Source organism: Myotis davidii, unplaced genomic scaffold (genome assembly GCF_000327345.1).
Source record: "Myotis davidii unplaced genomic scaffold, ASM32734v1 scaffold337, whole genome shotgun sequence".
In the NCBI taxonomy this organism is placed as follows: domain Eukaryota; kingdom Metazoa; phylum Chordata; class Mammalia; order Chiroptera; family Vespertilionidae; genus Myotis; species Myotis davidii.
This window is the reverse complement of record NW_006288250.1, coordinates 610,375-628,477: the sequence shown is the minus strand read 5'-3', so window position 1 is coordinate 628,477 and position 18,103 is coordinate 610,375.

Genomic DNA, 18,103 nt, shown 5'->3' with positions numbered 1-18,103 from the left:
AGCCCTTGAATGTTCTAATGCAAAACTTGTACTGTGGACAGGAATCCTCTGCCAGGGCAGAATATAGATGGACAGCATGATTTCCTATAGGCAAAGGTGCCAGACAAGGGTGCATTTTATCTCCATATTTGTTTAATCTGTACACAGAACATACTGTACAAAAAACTGGGCTAGACTCAGAGGAAGGAGTGAAAATTGGTGGGAGAAATATCAATAACTTCACGTATTCAGATGACACCATCTTATTGGCAGAAAGTACCAATGATTTGAAATGACTTCTGATGAAAATGAAAACATAAAAGGCCAAAGCAGGACTGCATTGGAATAGCAAGAAGACAAAAATCATAACTACAGAAGTAACACACAACTTTAACATAAATGATGAAGACATTAAAATTGCTAAAGATTTTGCTTACCCCGGTTCTGTCATCAAGTCAAATGGAGACTACAGGCAAAAAAATCAAGAGAAGGCTGAACTTGGAAAGGCAGCAATGGAAGAATTAGAAAAGCTGAGACTTGGAAGGGCAGCAATGGAAGAATTAGAAAAAAAATCATCAAGAACAAAGCTGTGTCATTAGGGATCAAGGCTAAGATCAGCTATACTCCTGTGTTCCCAAATACTATGTACAGATGCAACAGTTGGACAGTGAAGGTTGATAGAAAAATATTGGTTCATTAAAATATGGGTTAGAGAAGAGCTCAATGATACTATGTACAGATGCAAAAGTTGGACAGTGAAGAAGGTTGATAGAAAAATATTGGTTCATTTAAAATATGGTTTAGAGAAGAGCTCAGTGGGTACCATCAGACAGATGCACTAGTGAGTCCTAGAGCAAAGTAAGCCTGAATCATTGCTAAAGGCAAAGGTGACAAAACCAAAGCAGTCCTGGGGACTACCATACTTGCAATTGGTATCTGAAGTACAGTGAGGCTGTTTTTGTGGGACTGGGCCCTTAATCTATGGAATCCAATGCTACCTCTGGGCGGACAGTGTCAGAATTGTGTTGAATTGAAGGACACCCAGCTAGTGTTGAAGAATTGTTGGTGGTGTGGGACACACACACACACACACACTGAAATTGGGCTCATAACACTTTAATAACTCATGGCATACTTTATGCATCTTGTATTGGCTAAAAAAATGAAAAGTGCTATTGTTATAACACTGGCGACAATAATGATAGTTTTGTTTTTGGTCTTTGGGCCACCAGCGTGAGTAGGTCCAGTAAATCATAATGTAAAGTAGATCCCAAAAGAGGCTACTCCCAGTCCATGGTATCACAGTGATTTGTCAAATTTTCTTTTGTATCCCTGAGAATAAAAAATTTTACTGTTTGTTCATTCATCCAAAATAATTTTTGAATACCTACTGTAATCCAAGAATCATGCAAATGCTGAAAATAGAAAAATAAATAAGACCTCAGTCCTGTCCTTTAAGAGTTCAGTCTGGAGAAGGGGACAGTTTAGGTCTATGGAAGCTCTGGAACAGCACCCTGAAGACCAGGGAGGCAAGTCAGGTCACAAAAGGCAAACAGAAATTATGAGGGAAGGGCATGGTCTGGACAAGGAAGAATGACCCAATCAAGGAAAGAACATTTGCAAAGGTACTGAGAGAGCTTGGTACATCCTGTCATTTAGCAAAGCCAGTGTATTGAGTGAGAGGTAGGGTCAAATGTAGAGGGGCCAGCTACACAAAGAAGTTTAAGCAGGACAGTGATGTGATCAAATTTATTTTTGAAAAATTCTATTCAAGGGGGTATATTAGTCTGTGAGGGCAGCCATAACCAAGTACCAGAGACAGGACAGCTTAAAAGAATTTATTTTCTCACAGTTCTGGTGGTTGGAAGTTCAAAATCAAGGTGGCTGCAAGGCCTGGTTTGTACTAAGGACCTCTCTCCTTGGCTTGCAGATGGCTACCTTCTTGCTGTGTCCCCACTTGGTGTTTTCTACGCGCTGTGTGATCTTTACTGTCTCCATCTTCTTAGGAAGACATGTCATATTAGATTATCACCCACCCTTACAACCTCATTGAACTTTAGTTACTTACTTACAGGGTCCATCTCTAAAACAGTCACATCAGAGGGTAGTGGGAAACTGTGGTGGCAAAAAGGAAAAAGTTACAGCAGCAAAAAAATGATGAGGCCTGCACTGAATTAGTGGGAGTAGGGACGAAGAAAAGGGGAAGAATCTGAAAAATAAAATGTTGGTAGGATTGATGAGACATGGTCGCTGGTTAACTGTGGGATGATTTAGGCAACTGAGTAGAGAATTATCATATCATGCACTGAGGTGGAGGAAAAGTAGTATGTAGACAAAAGGTGAAAAGTTCACTTTTTCATTGGTTTTCAGTTCCTGGGGGACATATCAAGGAATTAATTAAACAGGTAGTAGGTATGTGGTCTGGCTCAAGCAAGAAATCTAGGCTGGAAATATAGATTTGGGAATTGTCAGCATGGACAGGGGCTGGCTAAGGACATGAGAATAAATAAAATCACCCAAGGAAAGTAAGTAGAGTGAAAAGAAGAGGTGGCCAAAATCCAAACCTCAGGAAAGAAACATTTAAAGAGTGAGTGGAATAAGAATTGCTTGTGAGGATGACTGAGAAAAAGAACCAGGAAGGTTATTGAGAAATCAAGAGCATTTGAGGCCACAAAAGCCAGGGAAGCAGAGGGTTTCAGGAAAAGCCTGATCAGCAGGGTTAAATGCCACCAAAACATTAACAACATACATTGCAAAATAGATGAAACATGCATGTATCACAGCCATCGGGACTGTTCTAGCAGAGTATGAGCGGCCGGAGCCACTCTGGGGTGGGGATATCTGACAAGGGGACGTAAGAAAGGGGTCAGTAAACTAACTCAAAAATTTGTTTGTATAAAGGAAATAACAAGAAAAGAAGAGACACTAACGGGGGATTTAAAAGTCAATTAAGGCCTTGGTTTTCCTCAGGTAAAATACTTACAACACATTTATATGCTGAGAAGGTATGCCAGTGAATGGTAGACTGAAGATATAACCAACTGTAGAAAACTGATGGCCTCAGGCTTCCAAGGAAACGGGGATACAGTCAGGGTCCAGGGGGAAGGAATGACATAGGATCTTTTGCAGCGACAGATCAGGTTCCTGAAGTCAAAAAAGACTCAGCATGCGGGGCTCTTAACCCCCCACCCCGGCTTCCTGTCAACACTCCACTTTGCTGGAGGCTTCTGCCTGCTCAGACAGCTCCCTCTTTTTCAGGACAAACACATTTCTTCGGGTTGGGCTATCATTAGCTAGACATCTGGAACTTAGCACAGTCCCAAGTGCCTCAGAGGTTCAATAAATACTTGCTGAATAAATAAATCTGGGGGTGAGGCCTTAGTCTGTTCAGTGCAGTCCTTGTACCTTCCCATGGTCACTGAAGAAAGGACCAGACAGTGGTCAGGTGAAAAGAAAAGGCAGATACTCTTGCAGGGAAGATCTCTGGGTAAGATTCATTATTCATTCCACGAACATTTACTGAGTGCGTGGTGCTGCCTTCAGCCAGAGAACTGATTGCTCAAGGCAACTAATTCACAAGGACTCCTTCAAACTGGAGGATTCCCTGCTCCCTGAAAATGACAAATCAGTGGTTTCTACACGCACCCATCTGCCGTGATCTGGAGCCCAAATATTCTTTCTGAATCCCCGGCGTCGGGAAGTGGATCACAACCAATTTTTCTTTCTGTCAACAGGAGCTAAGGAATAATTATGCCCAGTTGACATAAGCAGCTCCAATTGCCTTCAGAATTTGGCCTGAAGCCCAATTATATTTCTCTAGCTCGTGCCACAGTACATGAACAGTACAATTTGTCTCATTTCTTTCTCTTGCTTTTTAGAATATTCAAAAATTCTGGCTCAGGGAAACCAACCAAGCATGTACTTTAAGAATAATTTTTAGCACAATCCATAAGCCAAGTTAATATGATATATAGTCTGAGAGAAATTCAGTTGAAAGCATCTAGATATATTATTTTTAAATTATATGCACATGAGTAAAGTATATTGCACACAAATAATTTTAAAATGCTACTGCTAGGTTTAATATAAATCAAGATTGTAAATTTGTACATGCACACACACATACACAGTTCCAAATTCACCCATGAGCTGTTTTTCTTTAAAAAAAAATTATTTCTCTAAGCTGGCTGTTTGAAATTTAGAATGTATGTTTTCAGAAATAATGGCATGAATGGTGAGGAGCTTCCCAGGGTCATCTTCAAACACCAACTTCACCTCTAATTCAAATGAAATAACAACTAACACAGTTCCAAATTCACTGATGAGCTGGTTTCTCAGGAGAATGGGGAAGAAAACTAGAATGGGGGTGCATAGGATAGGAGAAAAAAACAGCCCCCACTAAAAACAGTTAGTGGCTGGTGGTCTGTGCATCCTCCCCTTTTCAAGACCCCCATGCTGCACTAAGTCTCATGTTTTCCTGAATCCTTTCCCCAAGTTCAGGCCTCCATTTGATACCAATGGCTCCATGTAATAACTGTGCTCACCCCTGCCCAAGACCAAAATTCACATTCTCTCAGAATCATACATCTTGCCCCATGAACAGACCAGTGCTGCCTGTGGGCTTGCCCTCAGGACAGGTCCTAGTCTAGAACCCACCAGTGAGCCTAGACCCGTGGTCGGCAAACTGTGGCTCGGGAGCCACATGCTGCTCTTTGGCCCCTTGAGTGTGGCTCTTCCTAAGCCTTAGGAGTACCCTAATTAAGTTCATAACAATGTACCTACCTATACAGTTTAAGTTTAAAAAATTTGGCTCTCAAAAGAAATTTCAATCGTTGTACTGTTGATATTTGGCTCTGTTGACTAATGAGCTTGCCAACCACTGGCCTGGACCAAAGGAGGGTCTGCTTGGCTCACTCAATGAATGCTTGCTCAGTCTTGTGTTCTTTTCTTTCTAACTGTATTGCATGCTCAAAGGTCAGGAGAAGAAAGTAGATATTACTAGCACTCACCAACACCTGCTCATCCTCTTCTGGGTCACACTCCCAGCCCCTGAGTAGCCAGGGGCCCACACGACTGCTTCTGATCAACGGACTGTGAGTAGAAATGACATGTGTCTTTGAGGCCGAGGCAGGAAAAAGCTCCTATGTGTGTTCTCTCGTCTTTCTGTTTCTCAGTGTATTAGGTTCCTAGGGCTGCTATAAGGAAGTTCCACAAACTGAGTGGCTGAAACAGCGGATCTTACTGTCTCACAGATCTGTGGGCCCGAGGCTGAAGGTTAAGGTGTTGACAAGGCCATGCTCCCTCTGAAGGAGCGAGGGAAGGACTGGCTCCAGGCTCTCTCCTCACTTCTAGTAGTGCCTTGCCTTGTGGCAGCATCGTTCTTCACTTGGCATTCTCCCCATGGCATTCTCCCCATGTGCATGTCTTCTCCTGTGTCCAGGACTTTCCCTGCCATATTGGATTAGAGCCCACCTGATGACCTCATTTTCATTTGATGACCTCTGTAAATACCCTATCTCTTAAATAAGGTCACATTCTCAGGCACTGGGGGTTAAACCACCAACATCTCTTTTTGGGGGAATACAATTCAACCCGTAACACTTGGCCTCTGGGAACATGGAGACCTGGTGTTAAGATGGAGGAGCCTAGGTTCCGGGGTTGATGCCTGGAGGAAAGCTTCCCTGGAGACTGACTCCCAGAGGACTTCACACGAGAGAAACAAACTGTTGCTAAGACACAGGGCTTTCAGGGCTATCTGTCATCACAGCATAGGCTAGCCTAACTACCTAGTGATATAAGAATATTTCATGTAAAAATCCAGATTTCTTCCTTGGAAGATCTAGCCTGCTGGGCTTATGGCTAATGGCAACCACCAGCAACAGGCAGCTGAAGAGCAGTGGTTTCCTTTAGGCTGAACCACACACTGCGCCCCAGGACCCATTCAGTACAATCCACACTACTTGCTATCTTTGCAGCCCTATACTACTCAGTTACAATTTTCCATTCCATGCCTGTTGCTGTTTTCTCACTCTTACCCTGCTGTATTTGTTTATGTTACTTCCCGAACTCTAAGCTTGTGAATCTGCCTACTCTGCTCCAAACTGGTCTTATTATTCATTCATCGCTTTCTGAACATTTAAATTATAATTCATGTGTGTTCTCAATAGCTCCCTAGGTAGCTGTAGATTAGAATAAAGTAAGTTCCTTCTACCTCAGAGTTCATAATTACCTGTTTTCCTGTTTACTTTTAATGAGAGGCATAAACACATTTCAGAGGCAATTTCAGATATATGTTGAAAAATCGTCATAATACCATAAATAGAACTTTATACCTATTTTAGAGCATTTTTATATTCATAACAATTCTGATAAGGTAGAGGCAGAAATATTATTATCATCTATACTATTAAAAGAGTAATATACGAATTAGACCAGGAGGCTTTCCGGACGTCCTTCTGGACAAAGCTGGGGGCTTGGCCAGCCTGCAAACCATCCCCAAATAGCCCTCAGCCCCTCGCCCAGGCCAGCCATGTCCCTCAGCAGGGACCCTAACCCCAATGGGGGAATGGCCAGCCTGCAAACAGCCCTCAGCCCTTCACCCAGGCTGGCCATGCCCCACAGCAGGGACTCCCATCCCAATGGGGGCATGGCTGGCCTGCAAACAGCCCCAATCCCCTTGCCCAGACCGGCCCCGTGCCCCAAGGGGATCCCCACCCTGATCCAGGACCCCCTTCAGGGAAGACCAGCCAGCCCACACCTGTGCACCAGGCCTCTATCTATGCTAATAAAAAGGTAATATGCTAATTAGCCTGGGAGACCTTCCATGAGACCTTCTGGACATCCTTCCAGACAAAACTATGGTGGCAGGGCTCAGGCAGAGGTGGTTAGGGGAAATCAGGCCAGGAAGGGAGGGCAATTGAGGGTAATCAGGCTGGCAGGGGGGGCCAGTTGAGGACAAGCAGGCTGGCAGGGAGAATGAGTCTTACTCTGGCTGACATCTGTAAAAATAAAAGCATAATATGCTAATTAGACTGGACAGCCAAACAACCTTCTGGACGTCATTCCGGACATCCTTCTGGATGAAGCCATGGTGGTGGGGGCCAAGGCAGAAGTGGTTAGGGGTGATCAGGCAGGCAGGCGAGTGGTTAGGGGTGATTAGGCAGGCAGGCAGTCAAGCAGTTAGGAGCTAGCGGTCCCAGATTATGAGAGGGATGCCTGACTATTGGTTTAGGCCCAGTCCAAGGATCCCAGATTGGAGAGGGTACAGGCCGGGCTGAGGGACACCACCCCACCCCCCGGGGAATGAATTTTATGCACCAGGCCACTAGTGTTAATAAATGAAGAAACTAAAGAGCAATGACATTAGGTGATGCCACCACAGTGCCAGAATCAATCATCGGTGAAGATAGCACAAAGTGGGTAGCTGTTAGACTCAAAAGCAGTATTTTTATCAATTGCTGGGTCTCTGTTTCCTCAGAGAAAAAGAAAGCTATTTGATAAGAAATAGGAGTTTCCAAACTTACATTTAGCTGTGTAAGTTTTACTCTAGCCAAAGCTCCCACAGAACAGCCAAAAGTAAGTAAGTGGCTCTGGCTGACATAGAGGCATGAGCTCCAGCATCAGCTAAGTGACATTTTCATACTGGCAGATGTTTTGACCAAGGAACATTTTGACTCAGGAGAAAATGCAATCCAGTAAACTTTCAATTTTTAAAAGATTACCAATTTTCCTCTTTATTTATTTATTGCATTTAAATTTCCCTTTTTAAATTACCAAATGTAGTGGGTTGAATAGACACTTCAAAATGGTATATCTACACCCTAATCCCCAGAACTTGTGAATATGGCAAAAGGTTGAATGTTTCCTTATTTTAAAAAAAGGGAGGGGGTCTTTGCAGATATAATTAAGGACTTTGAGATAAAGAGATGATCTTATCCTCTTCTGGCTCATACTTCCCAGCCCCTTTGTATATACTCCCCTTTTGCGGGCCCTAAATTCGATGACAAGTATCCTTATAAGAAGAGAAGACACTGACACAGAGGAAAAGACCACAGAAAAACAGAGGCCAAGATTAGAGTTCTGCAGCCACACATCCAAGCAATACTGGGTCCGCCAGGATCTGGAAGAGACAAGGAAAGATTCTTCCCTAGAGATTTCAGAGGAAGCACAGCCCTGCTGACACCTTGATTTATGGCCATCAGAGCCATGAAAGAATAATTTTCTGCTGTTTTAAGCTGCCAAGTATATGGTAATTTGTTACAGCAGCCACATGAAGCTAATAGCAAGTAATTTGAAAAGCCAATAAGCCCATACTATGCCTTCCCCACACCAGCAATGTCATTCCAGAGTAGAGAAAAGGTGTGAGGTCATATTGAAGGGTATGGTGAGGGTACATGAGGTTCAGAGACAGTGTGGGGCTCAGGAATTCTCTAAGAATTTACTTACCCCTTGGCTGGTCCAGGTCTCAAATTCTCTCATTCAGTCATCAGACTTAAAGACACTTTGTATAAAGATATTCATCCCTTTCCTCTCAGCTCCGGACTGCACAGGAAATTGCCAATTACATTTCTAGCAGTTCTCTCAGAACTTTTGGTAATATACATTTTCATTTCATAATATTCCTATGTAATGCTGGTTTGGGGAGATAAGCTTGATGCTCCTAAGAACCTATCCTAGTTTAATAAGACTTCTAAAAAATGTCTTTAATATTTTTTTCTGAGTAAAAGTAATAAATGTGCATAAAATTCAAACAATAGATAAGTGAATAAAATAGAAAATGAAAACCACCATAGCAGGAGGAGTTGGGGTAGAATAAGGATCAAGGGCAGTTACTGTATACATTACTGGTTATTAAAAACAGTGGTTTTATGATTTTACAGGATCATTTTGTGCAGCCATGCCAGGACACAATACCTGCACCCAAATGATTGTGCGAAGATGACTCTTGTATCAAGATAGCCATGTCAAATGCCCTGCTTCGCCCACAGAATGGCACATACACTGTTCCTGAGCTTACAACACCCAGAAAGTCCCTTAAAAGAGTTCCAGAAGCCCCTAAGAGATATTTGGGGCACAGTTTTAAAAATATTGAATGAGTGTGATGCTCTTAAAGTGCCTTTCAGCTATAACATTGCACTGTGTTTAATAGAGAGCCATAAAATAACACAATACAACAGAAAGCTACTGGAATGGATACCCATAAACCAGTTAATGCCTGTCAGCAATCAGAAAACTAGTCGCCTCTATTGATACTTGTGATTCCAACATAACAATGTTTTTATTTAACCAATGGCAGCTGTTTCCAAGAGAAACTATTAGCACATTAGGTCTTTATTAAGACAGGCAAAGTAATAAATAATGTTTATGGCTTCTCTTTTATTCACAAAGTTAATTGTTGTTTAATAGTATTATTGTGATGTGTTAAGAGCTCCTGAAGAATTATATGTGCAAATCATTAGACTAAAAGCAGAAGTCTCAAAAATCTACTAATTTATAAGTTCTTGATAAACCTGAGACATACCTGGTGGTAAAGTACTGGGTACTGTGATGAGTACCCAGGATTTGGCATTCATTCAGATATTTTCATTTAAGCTAACAGATACTTATTTAACAATATACAAAGCTAGAAACTCTAGGAGGTGCAAAGATATAGAAGATACCACCAATGTTCTTGAGAAGCATTCAGTGTTGTTGAAGAGGAAACTATGTTAAGTAGATCATGGAATGAGCTGCATTCAGTGGCTGCAAGTAGAAAACTGCACCAGCTTGGTTGTAATACATACTCATTTTTACAGGTTGCTGGATTTGGCTTGCTAAAATGTGTTTAGAACTCTTTCAAATCGATGCCATTTGTTTACGGTAAACACTGTTAATCGGTACTTTGCAACTTGCTGCCAAATACACGCTAACTTACCTAGGTGTCATTCTTTAGACACCGCTCCCCTTGGAATGGGACAGGACCTAAGAGATCATTAATTTTGAGCTCTCTCTCCTACCATGAAGAGGGTGGAGGCCAGAGAAATGAAGGGACTGGCCCAAATTACATCGCAGCAGTAAAGCCTGGACCAATTACGCTCAAATCACCTAATCTCTTATTTCCTTGAGGCCTTAGAAGACAGTTTTAGTAGTGCCAATCCTGCCCATTATAGTTTGCCCAATTTGAACACAATGGCTCAAATCCCAACACACAAATTATACACACAGGCAGAAAGTGGGGGAAATGATGATGATGACAAGGAGGAGAATAATAATAAGAAAACACTCTATTTAATGATAGTGTGTGATGGACCAGATGCTTTTCAAACACATCCTATATAATAAAATGTTAATATGCAAATTGTCCCCAAGGGCTGGAATTCCACTGACTGGGAGTTGGATGTGCACCAACCACCAGAGGGCAGCATGGAACATGGCAGGCATCTGCAACATGGCTCTGGCAGCAGGTGGCAGTAGAAGCACTGCCGCCCCATGGGCCCTGATGAGAGCTGAACCATGGCAGGATGGTGGAGCAGGTGAATGGGTGGTACCAGGCCAAGGCAGGTGTGAGTGAGGTGGGGGGGGGGGTAATTGCACCGCCGGTCACCCCACAGATTGGCCCTGATCACCGGCCAGGCCTAGGGACCCTACCCATGCTCAAATTTCATGCACTGGGTCTCTAGTCTATCATAATCTTTACAGCATCTCTATTCGGTAGGTAATAAAATTATTCTAACTTTATTAGATAAGGAAACAGTGACGTTAAACATTTGAGGTCACACAGTAAGTGGCTGCTAGTAAATGTGAAATCTCAGAGTGGTCTGACTTCAGAGTCTGAATTCTAAACCACAACACAGAACTCAATGGACTATACAACCTCTGGGAAATCCTGTGCCCGCTCCAAGTCTAACAGGAACTAGTCAGGGACACAGACAGTCCTCACTGATGTTGGCTGAGGAAGCCTGGAGACAGGCTCAGATTGCTACAGCAGCCCCAAATGGCATTTTTGATGTTCTTTCCCTCTGTGGTGCATTCAGTTACCAAGACAATCATCTCAAATAGGAATTCCAATGAAGCTCAGAGCAAATTAATTAGCCATGCAGCAGACACATTAAAACTCTGGGAGCAGTCACCATAGTAGGTAACCTTGCATGTTTACAAAGTATGGTGTTTTCATTTCAGCTCACGTTGAATAATAATTTTCCATGCCCCCTGCTAAATGATAAGAAGTCCTTCGAAAATTCAGTGATGTTGAATTAATCTGATGGTAAAATATCCACATTTTTTTCTAGTCCTCCATCCCCTTATTCTAGGTTTCTGTCCCTTTTCCTCTCTCTCTCCCCAACAAATTTCACCTCATGCCTTCAAAGGAAATGGCCCTCCATTCCTGGCTACAGAGGCAGCACCCGCTGACAGTGCCCAGCTGGGGGCAGGAGCCTGTGGGACTGGGCATGGGAGAGTGTTGGAAGCCACTGGTATGCCAGCAGCCTCAGTGCCCACCTGGAACCCACCTTGCCTGAGGCACCGCACAGCATTGCCTCCAAGAAAGACAGTTCCAACACCCTCTGTTGCTCTCCTGCCCTGCCTTAATTTATTGGTCTTTAGAAAAGTTGTATATTCATTTGCTTTCCACGTTATTTCCCTCCACTCAATGTAAATACCATGATAGTGGGGATTTTGTTTTATTTGCTGCTGTGCTGGGGAGACAACACCTAGAGCAGTGCCTCGCACATGGACGACATGCAATACTATTTGCTGAATGCATGAATGAATACCATAGGCATTTGCCAGCAATGCCATTTTGCTGAGGTTTCCTGGCAACGTGGAGGAGAGAATGAAATCTCATCCCATGAAACAAGACTTCACCCAGTCCCTCACTGGACTCTGTCCTCTGATGTAACTCCTCTCCTTTCCCCCCCAGTCTCCACAAATGCCCCTCAGCTGGCCCAACAGTCTACGCCAGCAGTTCTCAACCTGTGGGTCGCGACCCCTTTGGCGGTCGAACGACCCTTTCACAGGGGTCACCTAAGACCATCCTGCATATCAGATATTTACATTATGATTCATAACAGTAGCAACATTACAGTTATGAAGTAGCAACGAAAATAATTTTATGGTTGGGTCACAACATGAGGAACTGTATTTAAAGGGCAGAAGGTTGAGAACCACTGGTCTAGGAGGTACCTACCATCCAAACAAAATCCAGAGTCGCTGCACACACTCCCTGCCTCCACCATAGAAATTACTTCAGCCAAAGACAAAGCAACCGAAACATCAGTAGGGAACTGACTAAATAAATTATGGTAGATTTGGAAGATAAAATACTATGCAGCCATTAAAAATAATTTGGCTGATGAGAGAGAGAAAGAGAGAGACAGAGACAGAGAGAGAGAACAATGACCAAGACATATTATTTAATGAAAACTCAGGTATAGTACCACATATATAGTATGATTATATATGTGAAAGAGAGAGGGAAATACACATATATTAATATTTACTTAGTGATATTTGGGACGACGCATACGAAACTGCTAAGTGGCTGTCTATAGGAAACTATACAAGGTGAAAGGAGATTACTTTTTTGGGTGTTTGGTACTGTTTGAAGTTGTAGTTTGGGGTAGTTTTATTTTTTATTTTGGGTGTGTTTGAATTTTTTATGTACATCAAATAAACATAATTATAAACTAAAGGAAATAAAGAGTGTGGGTGGGCAGGCAGTCAAAGCCATCAATCAGAATTCACCCAGCCAAACAGGACTATGATGCGTTGGGGTGTCTGCTGAGAACACGTCTGGAATCTGCACCCTTCATTCTCTGCGAGAGTGAAGTCTCAAAGTACATAATGCTCGCCCCTCCTCCCCCAACCCAAGGCCAAAGAAACTTCGTGAGCTGGCAATTAACTTAAGAAGGCATTTGCTACAGAAACACTATTTAAATGTAACTATGGGGTTGGTTTCCCCAGAACTTTCAGTTCTCCCAGCCATTCCTTTCATGGGAAATAATCAGGATAAATTGCCTTCTGTGATAACAATATAATGTAATGAGTGTTTGGAAACATGTTATATTTACCAAAGAACTCTCCAATCACATCAACTCAGTTTTCTGGAATGTATTTCTCTCTGAATTATTTATCTGCTGGATCTGTGGTCACCACTTGTTAATATGTCCTATAAAACTGTTAGGTCAATTGTTGAGAGTAAGAGAGACAGAGCAAGGATTTTGTGTGTGTGCTAATCTCTGGGAAGAATCCAGCCTGCTCCTCTGAAGGGCATTGAGAACGGTCCTGAGGGGTGAGAGTATTGGCTCTCTGCCAGGAAGACCCCATGGCAGCTGACACCTACTGGCGGTGGCTGACCAAGCCTTGTTCCAGAGCCACTGAGGGACAGCAGGGAGTTAAGTCGGGATCCAAGAAACATTCAGTCTGGGCCATCCTCCCCTCCCACAGACTTTCCCAGGCCCTTCATCCTAAAACTACACATACCGCTACACCTGTAACTACACCTACAACTCTACCTATACCTACACCTACACCTAACTATACCTACACCTACATCTATTCCTACATCGACACTTATGCCTATACCTAAGCAGTACCAAGCTACCGATAGCTTTTCTCTTTGACTGAATTGGACAAAAGATTGAAATGGGTTGAGCACAGGTGAGGGAAAGGGAAGGCTGGTGAATTTCTTTCTTGAAAGAAGAAGGGAAAGCCTTTCTCTGAAAGTGATTTTGCACTATTTTGGCACCATCAAGGAGACCATGGTGGAAAGAGCAGTTCCTTTCTGATTGCCAAGGAACAAACAGCACTGAATATTATACTTCCAAAGCAGCTAAAGAGAGGGGGCTGTGTTAAGGACTGAGAGAAAGTCCTGTCCTGTCAATCTCTGATAAATCAGAAGAGACTGTCAGCACAAATGTGGGTGAGTTAAGCCTGGCATTCAAGTTTAGGTTCATATCTTCATAACTGTTTTTGCATCTTCCTAGAATTAAAGAAAAATTGCTAACATGATCAGCAAATTCCTAGATCACTGACAGTTGTCGAGGATAAATGAGCATGAATGCATTTTAATTTAATTTAAGGGCCGATTAGGTAATAAAAGAGGTGCCATTTAGAACCAGATGTCCCCATATTTCTAGCCTTAGTCCTTCAGCCCTCTAATTTAAGGCCATTACAGTCACTTTGAAATTGTTCAGGACAGAACCCACCATACACCCTTATTAGTCATGCATACCTAAAAGTTAATTAGTATGATTTAAGCAGAGGTTCTCAACCTGTGGGTCTCGACCCCTTTGGGGGTCGAACGGCCCTTTCACAGGGTTCGCCTAAGACCATCGGAAAACACATATATAATTACATATTGTTTTTGCTTTTCTTGAGGAGTTGGACTCTCGGGCAGCAGAGAACTTTGCCCAATTCACATGCCTCTGTCATAGAACATGTGGTTTCCTGGCATCTCCTATTCATATTTTTATCTTTAAAATCTTTAGAGAGTAGCCTTGTCCTGCTCAAGCTATGGTTGTTCTTGATCCATTTCTCTAACTAGCAGCAGAATAATGTAACCTCACTCTGAGATTTCACAGGAGTCACTAAAGAGTATCAACTCCACGTAGCCATTTCTTCTCCCTCTTAACCATCATAATATATGCCTTGAAAATCCTCATTATAGAATAAACAGAATTCATAGCTACTTATGAACTCATCTGGTCTATTATTATCAATTTCTTAAAGAATCAACCCTAATGTTAAACATGACTTCATTAAGAAAGCTATTAATCTCAATTCAAGCTGACTCCCGCAGCCAGAGACCTGACACTTAGCAAAACCTCACCATTATGGGTTAAATTGTGTCCCCCAAATTTATCTGTATAAGCCTAACCTCTAGAACTTCAGAATATGACTTATTTTTAAATGTAGTAGTCCTTGCAGATGATCAAGTTAAAATGAAGTCAGTAGGATGGCCCCTAATTCAGTATAACTGTGTCCTTATAAAAAGGGAAATTTGGATTTAGAGATAGACACTTGCACACAGGAAGAAAGCCGCTTGAACATAAAGGCAGAGATTGGGGTGATGTGTCTACAAGCCGAGAAACAACAAAAATTAACAGCAAACTACCAAAAGCTAAGACAAGAGGCGTGAAACAGAATCTCTCTTACAGCCCTCAGAAGAAACCAACCTTACCAACCTTAATCTCAGGTTTAATCACTAACTTCCAGAACTGTGCGTTTAAGTCACCCAGTCATGGTACTTTGCTACAGCAGCCCAAGCAAATTAATACACAAACCTTCAAAACTCTAGATCTATTGATGTAAGCCCTAATATTTAAAAATGTTCCTTTCTCTACTTTGCCCAACCATTTCAGGAATCAATCAGCCTTCAATCAAATAGCTCCAAACTGAGCCCTAGTCGGTTTGGCTCAGTGGGTAGAGCATCAGCCTGCAAACTGAAGGGTCCCAGGTTCCACTCTGATCAGGGGCACATGCTCGAGTTACAGGCTCGATCCCCAATGGGGAGAGTGCAGGTATTAGCCAATCAATGATTTCCTCTGCCCTCCTCTCTAAAATCAATAAAAGATATCTTTTTAAAAATAGCTCCAAATTGAGATGGGTCTTGAGTTTCCAATTAGGAAACTTGGATTTTAGTCCTGGTTGACTATTTATGTGAATTTGACCAAGTAATTTTATATCCTTGTGCCACAGTTTTTTGGTTGTCGTTTGAAGAGATTAAACAAAATTCTGATTAGCAAATAGATTTCATCTCTTGTGACTATTCTGATTTGTGGCAGTAACCCAGAGCACAGTCCTGACCATCCTCTGTGGACCAGATCCCTGCATCTCTGAACCTGACCCACTGGCTCTGCTCAGTTCATTAGGTAAGAATCAGATAATTTAATGATTTATATCCATCCCTTTCACACACTGTTCCAACAAGCTCTAAGTGAGACTTTACATTCCCACAGAGCAAGTTATTCAGCTTTAGGATCATTCTTCCCTGACCCTCAGATGGGGGGGAAAAAGTGCAACAATAGACAACAATAGATCAGCAACATCTACTGTAGATGCATGAAGGGAAATTTGCCCCACGTGACCTGTGGATTTGCCATCCTGGGACTGAATGATCTCTGAGCCCTTCCAAATCTAAAAACTTCACAATTTCTTTCTTCACTGATTCAGGGCTTCTTATTACTGCCATCATTATCACTTTTAATCACTGCTGCCTCTGTATGCTATTCTCTCCAAACCATCTGCTCTTTATTTTTCTGTCTTCCTCCCTATCTCTTCTCCAACTGTGATGGTTAATTTTATGTGACAACTTGACTGGGCTAAGGGATGCCCAGATAGCCCGTAAAACATCATTTCTGGGTGTGCCTGTGAGAGTGTTTCCAGAAGATAGTAGCATTTGAATAGGTAGACTGAGTAAAGTGGATTGCCCTCACCAATGTAGATAGGCATTATCCAATCTACTGAAGACCTGAAAAGAACAAAAGAACAGAGGAACAGAGCAATAGGACAGAGGAAGGGTAAATTTGCTCTCTGGTTAAACTGAAACATCCATCTTCTCCTGCCCTTGGACATTGGTGCTCCTGGTTCTTGGGCTTTTGAACTCTAACCAGGACTTACACCGTTGGCTCCCCACATTCTCAGGACTTTGGACTCAGACTGAAGTACACTGATCAGCTTTTCTGGTTCTCCAGCTTGCATATGGCAGATCATAGGGACCTTTCAGCCTCCATAATCATGTAAGCTAATTCCTATAATAAACAAATAAATCTATCTATATATGTATGCAAATATATATGTATATGTGGATATATGGATATATCCTATTGGTTTTCTTTGAAGAGCCCTAACATACCACACTTTTTCTGATCTCTCTACCCTATGCTTCATGGCTTTGGTGCTGGCAGAGTTATCTACTACAGCCATCACCAGCCAACTAAAATGTACTTTTTCTTCTGGGCTGATAAAATAATCAATCACAGTACATTGTCCATGACCTTTTCAGCTTAGGTCCTTGGCTATTTTCCTCAGTGATTACACTCGTCTTTTTAAAGTCTCCTAACATTTTGTGGTTGTGCTGGGCAGTTATGAATGCTGGACACTGATCAGCTGGGGCAGTGTTGTGATACCACAAAGAGCCTTCCCAACACTCGGTGATTGACAGGAGGTAAAACCAGTCATGCTTTCTGAAAAGGAGGTGATTACATTGCAGCAAAGTCCTATTTTTATCTACAGCTTCCCACAAATTATCCTGTTTGATCTGCACAACCTTGCAATGTAGGCAGGACAAGTACTCTGCCAATCCCATGTTACATCTAGGAATCAAAATCAGAAAAACTAAGTGACTCCGTTACACAGAATTAAAACACTTCGGGTTGTATTATTTCACCACTCACTCGACAAATTAGTTCATCTTACTCATGGAGATAATATCACATATGAGTAGATCCTTTCCATTAACCATCAAGGTCTGCCAAATGAGTAGGGTTAGACTGCTTGACTAGGATTGCATTGATTAAAGGCTACATTTAATGGAGCCTTAAACTGTGTGCAAACAGCTTTTTCCCAAAGCAGATTTTTCTCTCTGAAGCACTCTCTCTTTGAGACTCACAAGCTCTGCTTGCCTCATCAGGTGTGAATCAGATAAAGTAAATAAATAGCTAAATTCATTTTGCACATGATTCCAAGTCAATAGGCCTAGAATGAGGGCCTGTATGTTACCCCACAGGGGTAATGGGCTGAGGGTTTTCCTTGCTACACAGATGCCCTTTTCACTGTGGTCTAGATACCATCAGCGTGTCTTGTGGTCAAACTCACCATAAATATACAAACACATTGCCAAGTGCTTCCACAGAGAGCAACCCATCTTTAATGTTTATTAGGAAAACTAGAGGCCCAGTGCACAAAAATTTGTGCACTTGGGGCGGGGAGGGAGGGGGCATCCCTCAGCCGGGCCTGCACCCATTTGCAGTCCAGGACCCCTTGGGGGATGTCCACCTGTTGACTTAGGCCCACTCCCCGGGGGATCAGGCCTAAGCTTGCAGTCAGACATCCTTCTAGCAGCTAGGAAGCCCTCTGGGGATGTCTGACTAAAGGCTTAGGCCCCCAAGAGATCGTGCCTAAACCGTTAGTTGGACATTCTTAGTGC